This window comes from Heteronotia binoei, chromosome 10 (assembly GCF_032191835.1).
Source record: "Heteronotia binoei isolate CCM8104 ecotype False Entrance Well chromosome 10, APGP_CSIRO_Hbin_v1, whole genome shotgun sequence".
In the NCBI taxonomy this organism is placed as follows: Eukaryota; Metazoa; Chordata; class Lepidosauria; order Squamata; family Gekkonidae; genus Heteronotia; species Heteronotia binoei.
Genome location: NC_083232.1, coordinates 30391181 through 30412935, shown reverse-complemented (window position 1 = coordinate 30412935; position 21755 = coordinate 30391181). Strand labels below are relative to the sequence as shown.

General features: G+C 44.5%; 1 protein-coding gene across 3 annotated transcripts in view; it reads left to right on the top strand.

The window, feature by feature from the left end:
- JCAD (junctional cadherin 5 associated) overlaps positions 1–21755 on the top strand; it is a 93633-nt gene that overhangs the window by 27695 nt on the left and 44183 nt on the right. Inside the window, exon 1 of one of the 3 annotated variants that reach the window (XM_060248225.1) lies at positions 19036–19057. The exons of 1 other annotated variant lie outside the window; for it this stretch is intronic. The gene's annotated coding sequence lies outside the window, so the exon portion shown is untranslated. Of the gene's footprint in view, positions 1–19035; positions 19058–19730; positions 20093–21755 lie in introns of those variants that run through there. One more of the 3 variants, XM_060248224.1, reaches the window with a different exon arrangement.

Below are 21755 nucleotides of genomic sequence, written 5' to 3'. Positions count from 1 at the left end.
AGAAAGAAAGAAAGAAAGAAAGAAAGAAAGAAAGAAAGAAAGAAAGAAAGAAAGAAAGAAAGAAAGAAAGAAAGAAAGAAAGAAAGAAAGAAAGAAAGAAAGAAAGAAAGGGTGGGTGGGTAGCACCACATACATCTTCAGGCCAGGAGTTCCATGTGTTGGGGCTGAGAGGGAGGTGTGGACATTTAAATCTTCTTTTGGAGTATCTACTGTAGTTTGCAGTATTTTACCAGTTCTGCTGATACAGTACACAGTTCATACTTGGAACCAAAATATGTGTACCGTTTCTTGAAGTATGGTTAAATATTTCTAAAGTACAGGTCTTAGAGTCCAAGGGGGTTTAAAATTCTTTCTCCTCCCCATTCTCCTGCAACTGGCTGTTCTTCCAGAGTTTCCATTCCTTCTTTGCCACAGTCCCATTTCAAGAGAAGTTTAATTGCTACATCTTTTTCTTTTGCCAACGGGTGCATACCTGAGTGCCTTTCTTTATTAAGCTCCAGGGTGATTATGTGTTTTTCATGTGGAAATGCTGTTCCACACAGGAAAGTTCCAAGAACTCCTTTGGCTGAAAGATTAGGACCACATTGAAAAGGTTCATTAATGTCACATTCACCACCTGAGCCGAGGTAATAAACAGCTGGATTTGGAGAAAAAACATGCAGAGTGAATTTTTTGAACAATCCTAACAGTATATTTGGAAATCCATTACACAGTGGGTCAGATCCCATGGATATTTGTCAGACAAAAGGGTATACTGTATTTTCTCAAATTTATCACTGTCTAAGCGGGAGGAGTGGAACTTGTCAAACAGTTTCAAGGCCATTTCATCTATTATGATTTCTCCAGTGATGCTCATGGGTCCTATAGAGTCTCTTTGTTTGCCCTTGCAGCTAAGAAGATAAGAGCAAGAGTGATATCAAATGATGTAACTTCTTGAGGTTGGCCTTTCTGGAGAACTTTTTAGGTCAGGAATGGCCAACGGTAGCTCTTCAGATGTTTTTTTGCCTACAACTCCCATCAGCCCCAGCCATTGGCCATGCTGGCTGGGGCTGATGGGAGTTGTAGGCAAAAAACATCTGGAGAGCTACTGTTGACCACCCCTGTTTTAGGTGTTAATTGGGAACTTTGTTGTTCGTGTTCTGTTTTGTAATGGCCAATGGCTATACACAAAGCCTGACTATTAGGATTTCTGGGATGAAGCCCAGGGACATGCCTTTAGCGATGCAGTGGAAGAGGGTGCAGCTGCTCCACCTCCTGTCCTTCCTCAGTCCTTCTGCCCACCCTCTTGCCCTCCACTTGCTCTAGAAAATGGAGCTAAGTCTGAGATCTGGGTTGGCTAAGGAGGAGAGCAGGCAGAAGGGTCAGAGAAGGGATGGGTGGGTGGTGTGACAAGAACCCAGTCTCTCACTGCAATACCAATAGTCAAATCATGTTCTCTGGGTGGTTCCCTGGTGACTAAACTCTCTGTTAGCCATACATGTTGCTCAAGTAATATGTCTATACTGGATAGTAATCTATGGGCCAATCATTCTTTTGACCCAGGACTAGTTCACATATTAATATATTCATTACTTAAGGATGACAGTACCTAGTGAGGACTTGCCTCCCGGCTGCCACAGCTGAAACACCCCGGAGAGAACTTTTTATAGTATCTTCTGTCATGGGATGACTGGAAGCAGTATTCCCTCTAAGTGGATTTAGTGTGAGCTAGCACATAGGTTTTTTAGGCTCTGGCACAGACATTTTTATCTTAGTTCAGGTTGGAAAAATGGCCCCAGAGCCAGGGCTTTTTTTTGAGCAGGAACGCACAGAATCACAGTTCCGGCTGGCTTGGTGTCAGGGGTGTGACTTAATATGCAAATGAGATCATGCTGGCCTTTTTCTACAAAAAAGCCCTGCTTGAAACAATGGTGACATCAGGGGGTGTGGCCTAATGTCCAAATGAGTTCCTGCTGGGCTTTTTCTACAAAAAAAGGCCTGGCCAGAGCAAACTAGTTTATGCAGTAGTTCACAACTTTAATGGCAGTAGCTCATGAAGAAGAATTTTTGCTGACAAAATTACACAGTATTTTTGCTTAGAGAGAGTATTGGTTGGAAGGCACCTGATACATCAGCCTTGCCAAAGCTAAGCAGTTCTGGATGCAGTCAGACCTTTTCCAGACCTCACTGTTGTCACTGTTTCCCGGAGAGTTAAACCCCCAGCTGATGGTCCAACTTTATGGAATGAAGAAACAATGATCCCATCCCATGCTTCCTGTTTGCTGCTGTTGGTGGTTCAGAAGCACTCAGGTTTCCCTTTCCTGTCTGCAGGGAACCCTTTTCAGAAGCTGCTCAGCCTCCATTATAATGGACAAAATTACATCATAATGCAATCAATATTATGTTTTTTAAACAAATGGCAGATGTCTCCAGGACAACTTGAGATGGGAGGGAGCAGGGCTTTTTTTGAGCAGGAATGCAGTTCCAGCAGGCTTGGTGCCAGGGGTGTGGCCTAATATGCAAATGAGTTCCTGCAGGGCTTTTCCCACAAAAAGTTCTGTGTGAAACACTGGTGATGTCAGGGGGTGTGACCTAATGTGCAAATGAGTTCCTGCTGGGCTTTTTCTTTTTAAAAAAGTCCTGGGGTGGTGGTGGTAGGTGGGGTGAACACAAGTCACTGATGACCCAAAATGGCAGTGTGTTGGGAAACTAAGTCTGAATACGGGAATTCCTCAATGGAAAACTGTGAGTTAATTTATATATAAATATATGGGTGAGGGGGCACTGACTTTGAATCTACTCCTGAGGAGGCAAAAAGTTGTGTGGAAAGTTTTACATAGTTCAATCATTTAAGAACAAACCTCTATGCAGAGGTTTGCTCCTGTGTAAAAATGGTCTCAGTGTTTGGACTAGAGATGTCTCCGGACCAGCTGTCAGATGCAGCAAGTCCTCGTCTGTGTCTCAGTTCCCACCTGCATGCAATAACAGCACTTCATTCGGTCATCACATTCTAGTGGAATCCTCATCTTGGTCATAGGAAGTTTCATAGATTTATGGAGCTGTGTTATGAAAAAGATGAGCCTGTTCCATGTAAACCTTCTGGAAACAGAAGCAAATACCTCCTGCCTAAAGGCTCTGACTAAGGGCCATTCCAGTTAAGTGGTGTGTACTGGATTCTAGAGACTGCTGAAAGGTGAAATCCCTGCAGGGAAGGATTTGTGCGATTCGGCAGGAAATTGGTATTATATGTAATTTTGTCCTGCTGAGAAAGATCTAAGAGAAGGTTGAAGGAAAGCTGTTACACTTTTCAACAATCACTCCTTGAATGTAGACTGAAAATAGGTTTCACTTGCGGTGTACCTGCAATACCGCAAAAATGGCTAATACAAAATATAGTTCTACTAGAAAACTATTTAGTTAGTTGTATGGATAGTACTGGTGAACTGCAAAGTTGTATTACATTAAATTGTAAGTCGCAAATCTATTGCTTTTCACGTAAGCAAGAATGTGTGGGTATCAACTATTTCTTAGTCAGCATTAGCTGACAAGACGAAATGCTAGGATGCTTGCCTGGAAAGGATGAAAAAAGATAACTAAAATACAAACCAGAAAAAGAAATCTGAGTTATGTGCATTTAATTTCACTTTTCCTGTAAATTAGGTTTCCACCTGTAAGACAGGGGTGGCCAAACTGTAGCTCAGGAGCCACATATGGCTCTTTCAAACATATTGTGTGGCCCTTGGAACCCCCACCATTTTGTCAGCTGGCTTGGATCCTGTTCCATGTAAACCTTCAGAAAACAGAAGCAAATACCTCTTGCCTAACGGCTCTGAGAGCCATTCCAGTTAAGTGTTATGTACTGGATTCTAGAGACTGCTGAAAGGTGAAATCCCTGCAGGGAAGGATTTGTGAGATTTTTCTCCTTAGAGCTAGTTTGGCTTGGAGTATGCATTTAAAGTTGCTTTCTTTCTGCCTCTCCCTCCCCATCAATTTTCCTTCCTTCCTTCCTTCCTTCCTTCCTTCCTTCCTTCCTTCCTTCCTTCCTTCCTTCCTTCCTTCCTTCCTTCCTTCCTTCCTTCCTTCCTTCCTTCCTTCCTTCCTTCCTTCCTTCCTTCCTTCTCTCAGACATCTGACATTTATTCTGTGTGGCTCTTACGTTAAGCAAGTTTTGCTACCCCTGCTCTAGGGGCTAAACAAGACATGTTTTTTTGACATTGTTGGGTCAGGGTTCCCCAACTTTCCCCCCACCCCATGCCATTTTCCCAATCAGAAAAGTCTTCAGATCACTGGAAGCCCTCCTCCCCCTGTACTGTGGTCCCAGTCTGAATCAGACCCCTGCAGCACTCGGAAACTTAGTTCCTAGATTTGCCCTGAGTCTGTGGGAAACAATAGCTTTAGAAAATAACATCTAGTTTGGCCCCAGGTCACCAAATTGTTTCAGGATCTATTCTGATTCTCTCTGGTAGATCATGTCACCTTATGGATTTGTTCTTTCTCATCCTTCCTACATTCATGATACCAGATTTGATCACTAAAATGGAAATGTGTTACTTCTGCAGCCCTGTTCTTGAGCATTACATCATCATGTAGAAACATTTACCTCAAAGAGATTTGTTTTGTTCCATGTTTGACTCTTGAGACATGAGGTGCTTGAGCGAGCTATTCACTTCTTGCTCAGTCGTGTAGATATTGTTACCCTCTGGTCTGAATTCAAGAACTACTTTTACCAGATACAAAGGCAATGGCTTTGCTGCCAGAGTGGTAAATCTGTTCGTGACTCAACACTTCTGACTTACATAGGACTTTAGAGTGTTCAAAGCTCTTCAGAAATATGATCTTGGTAATTCTACTATGACCCTGTCAAGTGGAACAATACTTACCCTCATAGATCTTATCTTGAGCTGAGGCAAATGAGTTGCCCAAGACTACCCACCCCATCCATTCATCAAGATGGGTAGCCGTGTTAGTCTGTCACAATCGCATAGAGCAAATAGGGCAAATAGAGCAATAGAACAAAACCTCTATTTTCTCCATTGGCTGAGGCTCCTCACTTGGGGAGGAAGGAGGGGGAGGAAGAGCTTGCTTTGCCAGGCTATCACAATTGCACAGCAGAGCTACTGAGCCAAGCCTCTCTTCCTTCTATTGGCTGAGGCTCCTCCCCTCCTGGTCCCCTGGGGAAGGCAGGAAAGAGCCAGAGCTTCCTTTGCCCAGGTCCCTGAATCATACAGGAGAGATACAAAGAAAGCACCTTTAAGACCAATTAATGCTAATGTTTTAAGCATGGTTTAAGTTGTTGGTTTTTTTAAATCTTTAATTGTGTTTGTCTATGTCCTTTATAAAGTTTATATCTCTACTATCTAATCTTAAAAAGGTATGCATATGGCCTGACCCAACATGGCCTGGCCCTACAAGGTCTAATTTATGTCAGATCTGGCCCTCATAACAAATGAGTTTGACACCCCTGCTCTACGCAAAGTCTGAAGCTTTCATCCAACTTAAGTGTCTCTTCCTCTAACGGAAGAGCCACTCAAGTTGGAGGAGGACTGCTGAGGCTGGAGGGACTTGCGGAAGGAAGGTGGCACTTGTCAAGGAAATCTGTTCTCCCTCAGCAATCTAGATTTCCAGTGGGGCTTTTAAAGGGCTCAGCATCTTTGCTTTCCTTATTAAACTAAATCAAAATGCACAGCCCCTTTTCCCCAGCCCAGAAGCTGGCTTTTTAGCTGGTTGTCTTGCTGCTGCTGGGCTTACTGCAAATGAGCTGAGGGTTCTTAACCAGGGCTGTGTCCTGGTGCGGTCTGGCTTCCCCATGTCCCTGTAGACTTGCAAAAGTAGGCCGTTGCCAGCTGCTGGTTAGGGTGCCCCTCCTTGTTGAATGTAGGTCTTGTTTTATTTATCTGCCCATGTGACTGTTCTCAAGTGGAACTCAACAAAAACACTGCTATAATTATCACAAACGGCATAACAATATTCTTTCAAAAAAATTGCAATTGTTTTCCTGCTTCCGAGCGATGCCAGATCTGTGTGCTTAGATCTCAAAAGAAAATTGCTAGTTGGACCTCTTTCATTTGGATGCAGAGATACAGTCGCTCCCCAAAGCATGCTGGTTGGCTCCACTTCTGATGGTAATTTTAGAAGGAATGATGGTCCCTTGGAAAGAGGGTTTGTAATCCTACAGTAGGACCGCAGTTCATTGCAGGAAATAAACCATATCGCAAGGACAGGAGCGCAAGGCTATTTAATCTTCAAAAGCGATTGCTCTTCTGCTTCTCCTTGTTATTCCACGTCCCTGGTGTGGGCATGCATGTGCATAATTTAAGCAGGATGTACTTCTGTGCAGGCTGGAATAGAAGATGCTGAAGCAGAGCATGCAAGAGGAAAGAGCCTTTCTTTTCCTACCTTTCTGGCTCTCACAACAAACCTCAACAACGATGCCATGAGATAGGAGAGAGATGTAGTGAGAGAGAGATGTAGCATGAAAACTCTGCTGTTTCTGAAATGCCTTTCATTGGGCAGCTAGGAAGCCCATTTAGAAGAAATTACCGCATGAAAGTCTCCTTATGTGTTTGCCCTTGCCACAGCTTATTGTTGGAACTCTCTGTCTGGGGCAGTGATGCTCTGTATACTTGGTGCTTGGGGGGGGGCACAGTGGGAGGGCTTCTAGTGTCCTGGCCCAACTGGTGAACCTCCTGATGGCACCTGTTTTTTTTGTTCACTGTGTGACATAGAGTGTTGGACTGGATGGGCCATTGGCCTGATCCAACATGGCTTCTCTGATGTTCTTAAGACATGAAAAGTGGCTCCTTCTGTTAGCCCATCTAGGGTTGCCAGCCTCCAGGTGGGGCCTGGAGATCACCCACTTTTACAACTGATCTCCAGCTGGTAGAGATCAGCTCCCCTGGAGAAAATTGCTGCTTTGGAGAGTGGATTCTATGGTGTTGTACCATGCTAAAGCCCCTCCCTTTCCCAAACTCCGCCCTCTCCCAAATCCATATTCAAAGTCTCCAAGTATTTTCTAACACAGACCTGGCAACCCTAGCCCATACTCTGTGGTCTACTCTGAGTGGCAGATGATCCACTGAAGGAGCTTCAGCTGTGAACCAATCCTAAACTTCTAGACTGGACAGACCTTTCTAAAATCTTAAGACTGTATTTAAAGAGACAGCACGGAAAGATTCCTCCAGCTGGAAGACGTACAATCCAATCCTAAACAGAGTCAAGCTCTTCAAAGCCCATTGATTTCAGCCATCTTTGAAGGGTGAAACTTTGCTTTAGGACTGCACTGCTAATGAATAAAGCATATTGTTCAGGCAGGGTCGTACCAGAGGCAAGTCCTCGAAAAGTCCAAGAGTTGCTGTTTTGTGGACCCCTAAATGCTTTCTCATATGGGCTGAGAAATCTGGCACCCCTTCTACAGCAGCCTATGAACTCATTTGAAAGGCTGCCGTCAGATCACCCAACCAGATAGCTGAATTCCAGGAAAGAGAGGAACAAAGGAATTCCCTGCATGAATTTCTCATCCATTCATTCCTGCATTAGGCTCAAATAAAGGGAAACTCAGCCCCCCCGCCCCACCCCCCCACTCAATATGGTGAGTAGACGAGGGAGTCCCTTCGGTCCCGCTAATGAGAGCTGCGTGGGCTTTGTCCACACGACCAGGAACCTTGTAAAAGACAGGCGCGCAGATAATGCAGACAAAGGCTACATGCATAAAATACTAAAACTAGACTTCATGCACAGCTGACAGATGCAAGGCAGAAGGAGAGCTGGTCACTGCAGTCCTGTGTTCCCCTCCCATACATTCATGTACACACAAGTATGTGGATAGATCCAAGTGGGCAGTTGGGTTGGTCTGAAGCAGTAGTACAAAGCAGGAGTCAAGTGTACCTTTAAGACCAAGTATGTGAACAGAGATAGATACAGATTGAATAAATACACTCTTCCCTGATCACCTGTGGAGAACTTGTATCTCTTCCTGGTAAACAAGCAAAGGCTTTTTTTCTTTTTTAAAAATGGCTTTCTTATGTTTTAAGTATGCGCAGGCTAGCTTGATTTCTCCGGATCTCCCAAGTTAAGCAAGGTCAGCCCTGGTTAGTACTTGGATGGGAGACCACCAGGGAGGTGCCACAGGGTCATGACAGCCAATGGCAAACCACTTCTTTCCTCGAAAACCCTACGGGGTTTAGTCATCTGTAACTTGACGCCACTTTCCAGCACCCTGTTTTAGGCCAGAAATTATGAATAGATACTGTGAATGGGCAGGTCAGGAACTCCCGCACACGTGTGTGTGTGTGTGTGTGAGAGAGAGAGAGAGAGCTAGTAATTGTTGATTTCTTTGAAATGAGGATTTTGGATCCTTTGCAGCAAATTGTTTCCTTCTCTGAAAATAAGGTTATAAAGTTCAAATGTTTGTATTAATTCCAAAAATATTCCCAAGTGTACATTTAAAAGGTAAAAAATACAAAAGCATATCACAATACTGCAATTTCACAAAAACAGCAGATTTGGAGGAGGTTTGGGGGAACTTCCAGTAAATTCTAGTCCTGACTGATTACAACTGACTGATTGTTTTTGCTTTTAAAAGGGGAACAGAGGTTGATCTGCCATTTATCTCGCTAGCTAAACATTCAGCATGAGCCATGTGTTAGATTCAGATAAGAAGTCTAGTTGTGCCTGATTCAGCGTGGCCTATAGAGGCTGGATCCCAAGGATCCATTCTGCAGTATCCAATCCAATGTGATTGTTTGTTTAGATCATCAGAGGCCTGGGGCACAAGCCTGTAGTTCCTTCTCGACAGATTATCACCGAGGTGTGATGACCCATCCCATGAGGGATTTGGGCTGTTGTGTGTTTTGCCCTGCTGGAAAGTAAGTTCTTTTATTTAGAAAAGGAATTCGCTGCCTCTCCAGAGACTTCCTTGACACACTGATAGCTGAGCCAGACTTCTCCGTTTGGAGGGCAACAGGAGGACAGAATTTCTTACTAAAGAGAAGGTTGACATTTTCTTTTCATAGATGTTTTAGTGCAAAACAAAAGACTGTTACCTGAAACGATGTCTTGTATACATGCTAGCAATGTGCCTGGTGATTGTGACAAGTGATGTCTGTGTGTGTGTGTGTGTGTGTGTGTGCATGCACATATACACACTGTAAAGTCTGTGGATTGAAAATTCAACTAACGGAAACAAAACGACCGCATCCAAACAGGCCAAAACACAGGAGAGAGCTCTTCTCCTCTTATTAGCGGCAGTTCAACCTTTTTGGGGGGGGGGAGGGGCGGGGGGGGGGAGTCTGATACATGAAAATAAGCCAAACGCATATTGACTAATTGGAATTAGTGATGTATGTAGACATCACCACTCCTGAGCTACTTTTACAGACGTCCAAGCTACCTCATTATGGTAACATTATGGCATACAGTTGTCAGCTCCAGAATGGGAAATTCTTGGAGATTTGGTAGGGTCGAGTCTGAGAACGGTGGGATTTGGGGGAGGGAAGGTACTTCAGTGCCATAGAGTCCACCTTCTAAAGTGGCCATTTTCTCCAGGGGAACTGATCTCTGTTGCCTGGAGATCAGTTACAATCCCAGGAGATCTCCAGCTGCCACCTGGAGCTTGGTGACCCTATCAAGTGAGATCATTGGTCTGCCTAGCCCAGGACTTCCTTCTCTGACTGGCAGAGGCTCTCCTGAGTCACCAGCAGGGTCTCCCCCCACCTCTGCTGCCTCAGATCCTTTCAGCTGAAGATGTTGAGGATTGAAGAACTCTGGACTTTAGACATACAAAGCACATATATACACTGTGCGAGGTCAGCTCTGGTCAGTATTGGGATGGGAGACCACCAAGGAAGTCCAGGTACACCACACAGAGGCAGGCAATGGCAAACCACCTCTGAACACCTTCACGAGGTCGCCAATAAGTCAGCCGCAACTTGACAGCACTTTCCACCCTCCAACAGCAGTGGCTACCTTGTATGGGGGCCCTGCATCATCACCACCACTCTTCAGGGGAGGGAAACAGCTTGCCAAGCAAAAGGTAAACCTGCAGCTTTCCATCTCACTCTTACAGTCAAGCAAGGCAAACTGCTGAGTCTTGCAAGTTCAATTCTCCAAAGCATTTTTTCATCAGAAACAGCCAGTTCAGAGCTTTTTGTGTAGCAGGAACTCCTTTGCATATTAGGCCACACCCACCTGATGTAGCCAATCCTACAAGAGCTTACAGGGCTCTTAGTACAGGGCCTACTGGAAGTTCCAGGAGGATTGGCTACATCAGGGGTGTGTGGCCAAATATGCAAAGGAATTCCTGCTACAAAAAAAAGCCCTGGCAGCCACATGCCTCTGATTTGGATCAGGACCCCAGCTCCATATTCACAACCAGAGGCAACCCCATGGAGTTCCTATTTGCCTCTTTGGGACAAAGATACTGCCTAAACGGAATTAGGTAGGTACAAGGTAGATGTCAAGGGGGAGGGCATTCCAAAGACAAGGTGCCACCACTGAAAAAGCCCTGGCTCAGGTTGCCACAAGCCTTACCTCTGCTGGTGGGGACACAGAAAAGAGGGCTTGGGAAACGAGGTTCTTAACTGGTGGGATGGACCACACAGGAGGAGGCAGTCCTTTACCATTCCAGTTTCTTATTTCGCTTGACCCTTAGCCACTAAGACAAGCCAGTCTTCCCTTCAGAGTTACTGAACAGACATAATGGGGCTTCCCAGAGTGAATAAATTGTGGATTACAACCTAAGTACTCCTTGCAGAACATGTAAGGAGCAGTGAACAAGCATGTGTAATGCATCAGGGAACACCTTCTTAAAAGAATTCTTTACTGCTTTCCCTACCACCCAGAGACGCCCACAAGCTGTTATGCTCCACATGCAAAACAGTGTTAGGAAGCTGTTAAAGCTGTTAAGAAATTTAATCATTGCATGACCAGGGTCAAAAATGTGCTGAATATGAGCAAGGAACACACATCTCCTTTGCACAAAGTCCCCTCTCTCAATGCTGCCTCAGTAAACTGTTTGGAGTGGCCTGGCTTCAGACATGAAAAATGGGGTGCAGATTTCTCTAAACAGGTGGCAAACCATCAAGGGGCATTTTTCTTGTGAAGAGAGAAACCTAGTTTTGTTTTTGGACAGCGCTGATGGAGCATGTAATGCATTGTAGCTGTAATATCCACCCCCTAGAAATGAAGGCGAAATGGCTGGGGATTTAATCTACACGTGCGACTCGTTAGTTATGGTAACCTTCAGGTATTTGGCGGTCTCAATGTGTGCTCTGAAATGCAAACCAGGTTTTTAGGGCAATGGAGAAAACTGTAAGAAGTCTTCAATGAAAAATTAACGCACTTATTAGTTTGCAAAATGAAATCAGCTGTGCAGGTCTCCAAAGATTGTTGAGATCTTCTCTCATTTCCAGCTAATAAGTACAACTCGTACCCACTTCATTGCCATAAATTAGGCACACTAACATTAATTAGGAATGAAGATATGAGTCTAATTCAGTTCAAATCCAGGTGGGTAGCTGTGTTGGTCTGAAGCAGTAGAACAAAGCAGGAGTTAAATTGCATCTTTAAGGGTGCGTTCACACAACACGAAATAATGCGTTTTGCAAGTGGATTTTTGCTATTCTTACACAGTAAAATTCCAGCTGCAAAACACATTGTTTAGTGTAATGTGAATGCACCGAAAGACCAACGAAGTTTTGTTCAGAATGTAAGCTTTCGTGTACTAGAAGCACACTTCATCAGACAATAGGGTGGAATGGCAAGCAGTCCTAAATATAGAGAAAGTGGGCAGTGAATTAGTATGCAAAATCATGGAAATGTTTTTTAGCAGATTAAAAGAATCCCAAGTTGCGGTCTGGTGATTGTTAGTTTGTGTTGACTGGGCTCAGTTCAGTTCAGTTCCTTCATTGGCATATGTAAAACATACAACCATGAATACAGACTGAAAGTCTTCTTCAGATTTGAAATACAATCAAAAGTCACCCACTAAGAGATCTAATCTTAGGCTGCCTGATGATTATAGCAATTGAAAGATACCTTGCTAACCAGGTATGTAAAATGGAGACACCAGTTTGATAGCAGTTTGATAACTAGCCTCTCTTCAGATAGCCCATGAAGATTAAACAAGAGGGGGTTAATTGTTAGTTTACACAGCGCTACAAATAGACGCTTTGTATTTCAGATACAAGCTCTCAAGCCACTCACAGTTGGAAGGAAATGACACAAGTTGTGGTCTTGCATGCGCGTGATAAGATGCATAAAGCAATGCTGGGTGGGTCTTGTGAGATCCCCTGGGAACTCAAGGTTTGCTGCCTAGAGTTCTACGGGGATTTAATCTACACATACAGGAATATTTTTTCCAAGACATCTTGCTTTTAATAGGTCCACAAAATGGCTCAAAGTGACTCATAATAAAACAGGAATACGCAATAAGGGGAATAGCTTAGTTTCTCCTGCCACAGGAAACCCTGGCAAAAGCTCCAATGGCAGAATGAATGGGGATTCTGCTAGAGAGGCCCTTGATCAGGGCTTTTTTTTGGTAGAAAAAGCCCAGCATGAACTCATTTGCATATTAGGCCACACCCCCTGACACCAAGCCAGCTGGAACTGCATTCTTGTGCACTGCTGCTCAAAAAAAGCCCTGCCCTTGATATTCTCCAAAGGCTGCTATGCAGGGCAATTAAAGGGCTTCCGTTTAGAACTGCAAATTAGTTCCAATGCTCCAAAAATTGATGAATAATATCCGTTTGGATGGGCAAATGCCAAATACTTGGAAAGAAGCAGTTATTTCATTGTTACCAAAAGACAGAGATGCTACAAATGTGAGAAATTATAGACCGATTTCATTGCTTAACAATGACTACAAAATCTTTGCAAAATTTTTGGCATAGGTTTATCAGTGAGGAGCAAGCACGCTTTCTCCCAAAGAGGCAAATTAGAGACAATATCAGAATAGTGGCGGACATTGTAGAGTATTATGAAAAAGAAGTGGCACTCTTTTTTGCTGATGCGGAGAAAGCCTTTGACAATCTTAATTGGGACTTATTGTTTGCTGTGATGGAAAAAGTAGAGTTGGGAAAAGACTTTATAAGAATGGTGAAGGCGATATATACCAAACAGCGAGCTAAGCTATGTGTTAATTCAGATTTAACAGAGCAAATGGTTATCAGCAAGGTTGCCCTCTATCCCCATTGCTATTTATAATGACTCTAGAGATTTTGTTGTTGCAAATAACAGAAGATAAGGAAATAGAGGGGCTAAAATTGAAAGGATGGACTTATAAATATAGAGCCTTTGCAGATGATGTGATGTTTATTACTGAAAATCCAATACAAGTATTACCATTGTTATTGGAAAAAATCAGAGAATATGGTGACCTTGCTGGGTTTTACATAAATAAAGAAAAATCGCAAATTTTAAGTAAAAATTTATTATTGTGCAAACAGAAATAACTTCAAAATGCAACTGGATGTGAAGTCACCTCGAAAGTAAGATATTTGGGTGTAGAGATCACGATGAAAAATATAGATCTGTTTTAAAATAACTATGATAAACTTTGGTGTAAAGTTGAAGCCGATATGTTGCAATGGAATAAACTGGTCTCTTTTGGGCAGGATAGCTGCCGTGAAAATGAATGTCTTACCAAGAATGTTGTTCCTTTTCCAAACAATTCCAATTGTGAAAGATGTTAAACAATTCACTAGATGGCAAAAAAAGATTTCTGAATTTGTATGGGTGGGAAAAAAAGCAAGAATCAAAAGGAAAATACTAATTGATGCGAAAGAACGAGGAGGTTTTCAACTGCTGGATCTTAAATTATATCATGAAGCAGTATGTTTAGTATGGCTCAAAGACTGGATAACCTTATCCAGCCAGAAGTTATTGGCATTAGAAGGTTATGGAAATCTATTTGGTTGGCATGCATATTTGTATTATGGGAAGGAGAAGATGGATGGTTTCTTCCAGCATCATTTTATAAGAAGTTTGTTGAATACTTGAAAAAGATATTTTAAATATGGTGATGAGAGGAAACCACTGTGGATTGTACCAATGGAAGTTATAAAATGGATTTCTGACTCACAGGAAGACAAATGGGTTACATACAAACAATTGCTAAAAATTAAGGGTGGCAAAGTAGAATTAAAAGCAGAGGAAGAACTGCAAGAAAAATTTAATTGGTTCCAGATGCTACAAATTAAAAGTTTAGTGGATAAAGATATCAGGACTACATGTATAAGGCAAGATCAGACAGAAATGGAAAAAGTGCTATTAGGGGAAGATGAAAAGTTGATTGCAAAGATGTATAAATTGTTATTGAAATGGTCTATAGAAGACGAAGTAGTAAAATCTCAAATGATTAAATGGGCAATAAATATGAATAAAGAAATTTCAATGGAGACATGGGAACACCTATGGAAGAACTCTATGAAAATATCGACATGTAATAATATAAAAGAAAACTGTTTGAAAATGCAATACAGGTGGTATATGACACCTAAGAAGTTAGCAAAAATGAACAAGCAGGCATCTGATCGGTGTTGGAAATGTAAAAAGCATGAAGGCTCTTTTTACCATATGTGGTGGACATGTGAAAAAGCAAGACGATTTTGGCAAATGATTCAACAAGAGATGTCAAAGATTTTGGGATATGCAGTTAAAAGGGCACCAGATAGCTTTCTGGTAGGATTACAAATTGAAAGTTTTCCGAAGCAAGACAGGACTTTGGTGTGGTATATGTTGTCAGCTGCAAAAACATTGTTTGCACAAAGGTGGAAGCAAGCTGAAATACCAGATAAATGGGCTGGATTTTAAAAACTTTACATTGGAGTGAAATGGATAGACTTACTAGAATCTTGAAAGACAGTGATGCAGAAAAATTTAAAGATGAATGGAAGAAGTTTCAGGACTATACTGAAAAGCAATGGAGAGTTAAGAGACATTTGGTGGTTTTTGAAAGTATAACCTGAAATTGGGGAGACAGGTGATTAGAAAGAATTTTTTGAATCAATATACGATAGCTCCTTTTATTAGCAGTTAGAAAATATAGTGATAATTACAACAAACAGTTATAATTGATGTGATAATAGATCGATGAAAGATAAGTGCAATACTTAAAAAGAATTAAATAGCTATAACTGGTGTGATAATAGATGAAAGATAAGTGTAATACTATGGGTGAACGAAAAAGTTAAGGTGATGTGATTTAGTATATTGAGATAAATAAGTTCAGGATGTGCTAACAATGTCCTGAAGGAAAGCTAGAAGACCGAATTATAAATAGAGATATAGAGATGTTATTAGATTTTATGTAAGTTTTATAGTGCAAGATTCTAAAACGGATAGTACCTTAATTGTTTTTTCTCAATAGCTTGAAGCACCGACGGAGGTCAAAGAAAAGAGGTGGGGGAAGTGAAAAAAAAAAAGAAATTGTGTAATGTATTGATAAGGGTGGAAATATTGCTTTTTTTCTTATTTGAAATACATTTCAATATATTGCAAAATTTAATAAATTTGGTTAACACACACACACACAAAAAGAACTGCAAATGCGCCTGGAGAAAGATGGCTCTGAAGAGAGGCTTAATGGCATGTGTTTTATTGACCAGCTGATGTTATTTCTCTCCATGCTGTGAAAAGCTTCAGCTGCCGTTTCTACACATTAAACTTCTCGTCAAAGGGTTGGACTTTTTTCTCCAGGCCTGTTGGCAACCTCACTTCCACACCTCTCCTCTGTACATTTGCCTGCCTGCCTGCCTCTTGTATAAGGTTTCCAGCTGTTTTGCTTTAATTGGCCCTGCATCTTGTGCCTTCAATGGCAGCCTAACAAAAATTCAACAGCTGAAGCATTTCCTGGCACGGACTTGGGCAGCGGGGAATGTTTCACCTATTAATTTGCTTTGTATGAGCTACTGGTAAAGAGACAAAAACCAGAGGGGAGGTGGAGCAGCAATTCTATGATCAACTGGAAGAGTTAAGATGAAGAAGTGCATGTAGTTGGGGAAATCGCACCTTGTTGTGCTTCCCTCTGCCTCCTTTGCCACCAGGTAGTTGTGGGACAGAAAAGTCCCTGCACAGAACTAGTTTCCTTCCACCAGCATCTTGTTTCCTAGGAAGGCACCAAGAGCAAGTTTCTGGACCAAAAAGGAACCCCCTTCTGCTGTGCTGTCCTGGGTTCTAGCCAGAGCTGTAAAAACAAGGTTAATTTTGAAACTGCATCCTCTCTCCTTCTCTTTGATATCCTGTAATTCAAGGGTGGCCAAACTGCAGCTCGGGAGCCACATGTGGCTCTTTCATTCATATTGTATGGCTCTCAGAACCCCCACCACCCCATTTCTCTCTTTAAATCACTTCAGCCAATCTGGTGTAGTACATGGACTCTTATCTGGGAGAACCAGGTTTGATTCCCCACTCCTACACTTGCAGCTGCTGGAATGGCCTTGAGTCAGCCATGGCTCTTGCAAGAGTTGTCCTTGAAAGGGCAGCTGCTGTAAGAGCCCCCACCACCCCATCAGACTGCCTTGGAAAAGGCATTTCTCTCTTTAAATCACTTCAGCCAGTCTGGTGTAGTGCATGGACTTTTATCTGGGAGTCCGCTTGTGGAGAGGGAGGGATATAAGTCGAACGTAATAATAATAATAATAATTAATAATAATAACCGGGTTTGATTCCCCACTCCTACACTTGCAGCTGCTGGAATGGCCTTGGGTTAGCCATAGCTCTCATAGGAGTTGTCCTTGAAAGGGCAGCTACTGTAGAGCTCTCTCAGCCCCACCCACCTCACAGGGTGTCTGCTGTGGGGGAAGAAGATAAAGGAGATTGTAAGCCTCTCTGAGACTCTGATTCAGGTTGGAGGGCGAGGTATAAAAATCTATGGTCTTCTTCTCCAAGCCAAACCAGCTGGAGGCTTGGAGAATGTATTTCAAGTTGCTTTCTTTCCACCACTCCATCCCCCATCTATTTGCCTTCCTTCCTTCTTCCCTCCATGGCTTGCAGCTCTCAAACATTTGACATTTATTCTGTATGGCTCTGCTGTTAAGCAAGTTTGGCCACCCCTGCTGTTATCTTTGTGTCATTTTCCCTGCAGAAAGGCTTTGGTTGGCTTCTCTTTCCTCTGGGTGCTTAAGGGACTCCATTGATGTCTCCTCAAGGATTCTGTAAACAGCCGAACAAGCAACACAGGTATCACTTTCCTGCCCAGGCTCACCTTTGTTGTTGCTACTGATGACTGGAGGCCGTCACTGCTTGACCTGTGTTGCTTCTTCCAGAGAAGGTGGCTGCTGTTTTTCAAAGCATGCTCCCAGTTGGCTACTTCTGGCCTGGTGTCTGCATCGCCCCATTTTGGAACATCCAGCTGTTCTCCTTGGTGGAGACCAGGCCTTGAAGCTATCCAGGCCACAGGGAGCTGCCGCTCACTTGTGTTCAGATGCCAGCCCTCCCTTCTTAGTACATGTTCAAATCATTTGCTGAGAAAGTAACTATTTGATGGATTTTTTGACAGGAAGCCCATAAACCTCAAGCAGGGAATTTGCTCTGCACGGATAACACAAAGTCAAGATACTGGCTGGAGGGCGGCAACTCCTAGGAAATGATTCCCTCATGGCTAGGAAATACAAGGAGTCAGGAAGCAGAAGATAGCAGTGTGAGGGAACAGAAAGGAGGAGAAGGAGAAGGACTGTAGATTTATACCCCGCCCTTCTCTGAATTAGAATCTCAGTGGGGTTGAGAGGACTCTCACAGCAGCTGCCCTTTCAAGGACAACTCTGTGAGAGCTATGGCTGACCCAAGGCCATTCCAGCAGGTGCAAGTGGAGGAGTGAGGAACCAAACCAGGTTCTCCCAGATAAGGGTCTGCACACTTAACCACTACACCAAAATGTATGACACATCAGCCACAGCTATTCAAATCCCTCTGAGCAGCTGACAGTCAGGCCCTGTCCTGTTGTCTGTCCCTGACAAGGTAGAGAAAAGGAGGAGTCGCAGCCCAAAACCACAAAACAAGAAACTGTGAACAATGGTGCCCAATAAAGAGAATAATCATAAAATATTATGGTGTTGTCCATATCTTTTATTCAGTCATTATTTTATACGAAGTACTAGAGTCCAAGTAATCCAATGGAAAGACTTATACCAGGGGTGGCCAACGGTAGCTCTCCAAATGTTTTTTGCCTACAACTCCCATCAGCCGCAGCCAGCATGGCCAATGGCTGGGGCTGATGGGAGTTGTAGGCAAAATACATCTGGAGAGCTACCGTTGGCCACCCGACTTACACAATATGAATTAGTCTTAGAAAAGTTCTGCTTCCATAAAGGTAAGTAATGTACAAGAACACATCCAGGAATGGGGATCAATACTCCAGAACGCAGAACACAATATCCAGATTCACTAGAAGGCGTTTCATTAAATTCTGGACTGGGCTGGAATATTGATCCCCATTACCAGTGATCAGGGCTTTTTTTTTTAAAGCAAAAACACAGGGTGTGTGGCCTAATATGCAAATGAGTTCCTGCTGGGCTTTTTTTCTAAAAAAAACCCTGCTTGTGATCCCCATTACTGGACAGGACTGGAAAGAAGAAAAAAAAGAATACTGCGGATTTATACCCCGCCCTTCTCTCTGAATCAGAGACTCAGAGCTGCTTACAATCCCCTATATCTCCTCCCCACCCAACACCCTGTGAAGTGGGTGGGGCTGAGAGGGCTCTCACAACAGCTGCTGTTTCAGGGAAAACCTCTGCCAGAGCTATGGCTGACCCAAGGCCATTCCAGCAGGTGCAAGTGGAGGGAATCAAACCCGGTTCTTCCAGATAAGAGTCCCTGAACTTAACCACTACGCCAAACTGGTTCTGGGCCGGGCTGGAGCATTGACACCCCCCCCCCCATCAGTTTGCAGTCATGGCCGAGCTGCGTTCTTTTTCTTTCCAACCTGCAGAGCAGAGCAATTCGCTTTTGCGCCGGGTTTTAGGGCAGCAGCATCGCCGCACAACGACAGCGAAGCTTTCCCAAAAATTTCCATCCATATAAGCAAACATGTTCTCGTGGGGGATGAGAGCAGCGCACAAGCGGAATTATACAACAGCGTCGCTATGTAGGTTGCAAACACCCCCCCGCCCCCCGCTTTGTGGTTTCTGGCTTAAAAAGTGGGGCGGGGGAGGACCCGCGAAGGTGCTCAAGGGCGAGGAGGAGGAGAAGCTTTTGAAAACTTGCAGGCAGCGTTCTTCCCACCTCCTTGCCAGTCATCGCAGCGCCGGAGAGAAGTGGAGGAGAAAAGGGGGCACGTTTCCAACCAGGCATGCTCAGCCGAGCTGACTTCTCGCCGGGCTCCCGAGCGCTCAAAACAGAGGCGGCTACAACGATGGGACGAGATTCATCGAGTACATCGCCGAACTGGTATTGCGCGCGCGCACACCGCGGGCAATCTTCGGGGTTTGTTCTGCTGTAGATGGGGTGGGGGCCGAGAAATGTTCGTGTTTCTTTTCACAGACGCGTGCCGCTGCCGGCGATCAGGCTGCAGTTCGGGAAAAGTTTCTGCCCTCCTCCTATCAAGGGTGTGTCGCGGGGGGGGGGGGGGGTGGCGTTTCGTGTTCTCTCTCTTTGCGAAGTGCGGATCCTCCCCAGACCAGAGTCGAGGAGTCCCAGCGTGTTTTGCTGTGGGGTGCGGCGGCGGGGGAGGGGAGGGGGGGGAGGTTGCTGCAGCGACTTTTCCTTCCTCCCCGCCCACGCCCCATTGCGCGTCCTTCGGAGCGCCGGAGGTGCCCGATGGGTTCGGCTGGCGTTTTACGCACGAGGTTGTGTTTGGGTCTCCTTGGCCGGGGAGAGCTCGAGAAGAAAGTGCCAGCGTTGCAGAGAGAGAGAGGGAGCTCCAGGCCGGGTAGGTGAGAGACGAGCCCGGGGGTTGGTTGGGGCGTGTGTGTTTCGGCGCTTTGCAAAGTGGGAAGGGGCGCCGCGCCTCAGAGCACGTGCAGAGAGTGACTTCCCCGGGAGCAAAAACCGCCCCCGTTCAAAAGAAGGGCGTGGCCGGGGGGCAGCGCGGAGCCCTTGGCTTCCCCAGATGTCGCGCCCGGCCTTTTCCCGTCTAGTAGAGGCGACGGAGAGCTGCGAATCCGAGCGACTAATGGACAAGGTTTGCAAAATTGGCTTCCGGAGCGGGGAGGGAGGCTGGGGGCCCGGTAGAAGCAGCCAGGAGCGTAAAACTCCTCTCTCCAAGTTCTGGCATCCTTGCCCGGAGCAGAGGATATCTCGCTTCTCAATGCACGGCTCGGGGCAATGCGAATTAATTAAGCCGTTATAGTTTTCATCGGCACTTGCTTATATATGCAAAAACCTTCGGTGACCAGCCTTAAAGGGGAGCCTGTGTGCGCCCCCTGTAGTGCCTACTAGGTTCAGGTGGGTAGTAGCCCTATCTGAAGTAGCGTGCCTGGACATGAAAGCTCATACCGTGAATAAAACTTCGTTGGTCTTAAAGGTGCCACTGGACTCAAACTTTGTTCTCGTGCCTTCTAGGGTTGCCAAACTGGAGAGGGGAAAATGGCCTGTCCCTTTAGTTGAGTTCAGTGCGTGCAAGGGGCCAGCTGGAACTTTTCATGGAATGAAGTTTTCTTAAGGCTACCTGATAATTACTTGTAGATCAACCAGATATTAAAGGAAGAGCCAGAGGCTCGCATGGCACCTGGAAAGGGACCCTAAGGAGAAGCCTTTCCAGTGGTTGGGTTTCTGATAAAATCTGTCCATGGCTGAAATGAAAAATGTGTTATTTGTCCTTCTAGTCTTCATGAACTACATCCCTGAGTTCTAAAAAGTGGCATTCTTGGGGCATTTGTTGTTCTTGAAAGTATCATAGGCTAGAAGGAGTGGTCCCTCTAGGGCAGGGGTGTCGAACTAATTTGTTACGAGGGCTGGATCAGACATAAATGAAACCTTGTCGGGCTGAGCCATGTTTGTACCTATTTAAGATGAGGTAGCAGAGATGTAAATTTTATAATGGACACAAACACAATTAAAGATTTTTTTTAAAAAAACTTAAAATAAAACATGCTTAAAACACTAGCACTCATTGGTCTTAAAGGTGCTTTCTTTGTCTTTCTGCCATGGGATCCAGGGAACTGGGCAAAGGAAGCTGTGGCTCTTTACTTCCTTCCCCAGGGGGCCAGGAGAGGGAAGAAACTCAGCCAATAGAAGGAAGAGAGGTTTGACTTAGTGGCTCTGCTGTGCAATTGAGAGAGCCTGGCAATGCAAGCTCTGCCCCCCCCTTCCTCCCCAAGAGATGAGCCTCAGCTAATGGAGAAAATAGAGACTTTGCTCTGTAGCGCCTGTGTGATTGAGCAAGCCTGGCAAAGCAAGCTGTGATGCAGAAGGAAGCAAAAGAAAGGGAGAAGGAAGCAGATGGCAGCCAGTTGCTCGGGGGCCTGATAGGAGCCCTCTGGGGGCCTGATTTGGCCCCCAGGCCACATCTTTGACACCCCTGCTCTAAGCTGTGGAGACTTGTGAGAAACATTCTACTTCAATGAGCTACTGGCCTTAAAAGTTGTAAGCGAGCAATTGGGCTACTGCATAAATTAGTGTGATCTGGGGCCATCTGTCTGGAGCTAAAACAAAAATGTGTGACCTGGAGGCTAAACATCTGTGAGCTAGCTCACGCTAACTCAGCTTAGAGGGAACACTGGCTAGAAGATGCTGTCAATCCAGTGATTGTTAAAGTCAGTAGTGAATCCAGAACTCCAGGCGGATCTTCCGAGATGTAACTGGTACCCACCATAAAATGTGTCTCTACTATTTTTGGCATTTCA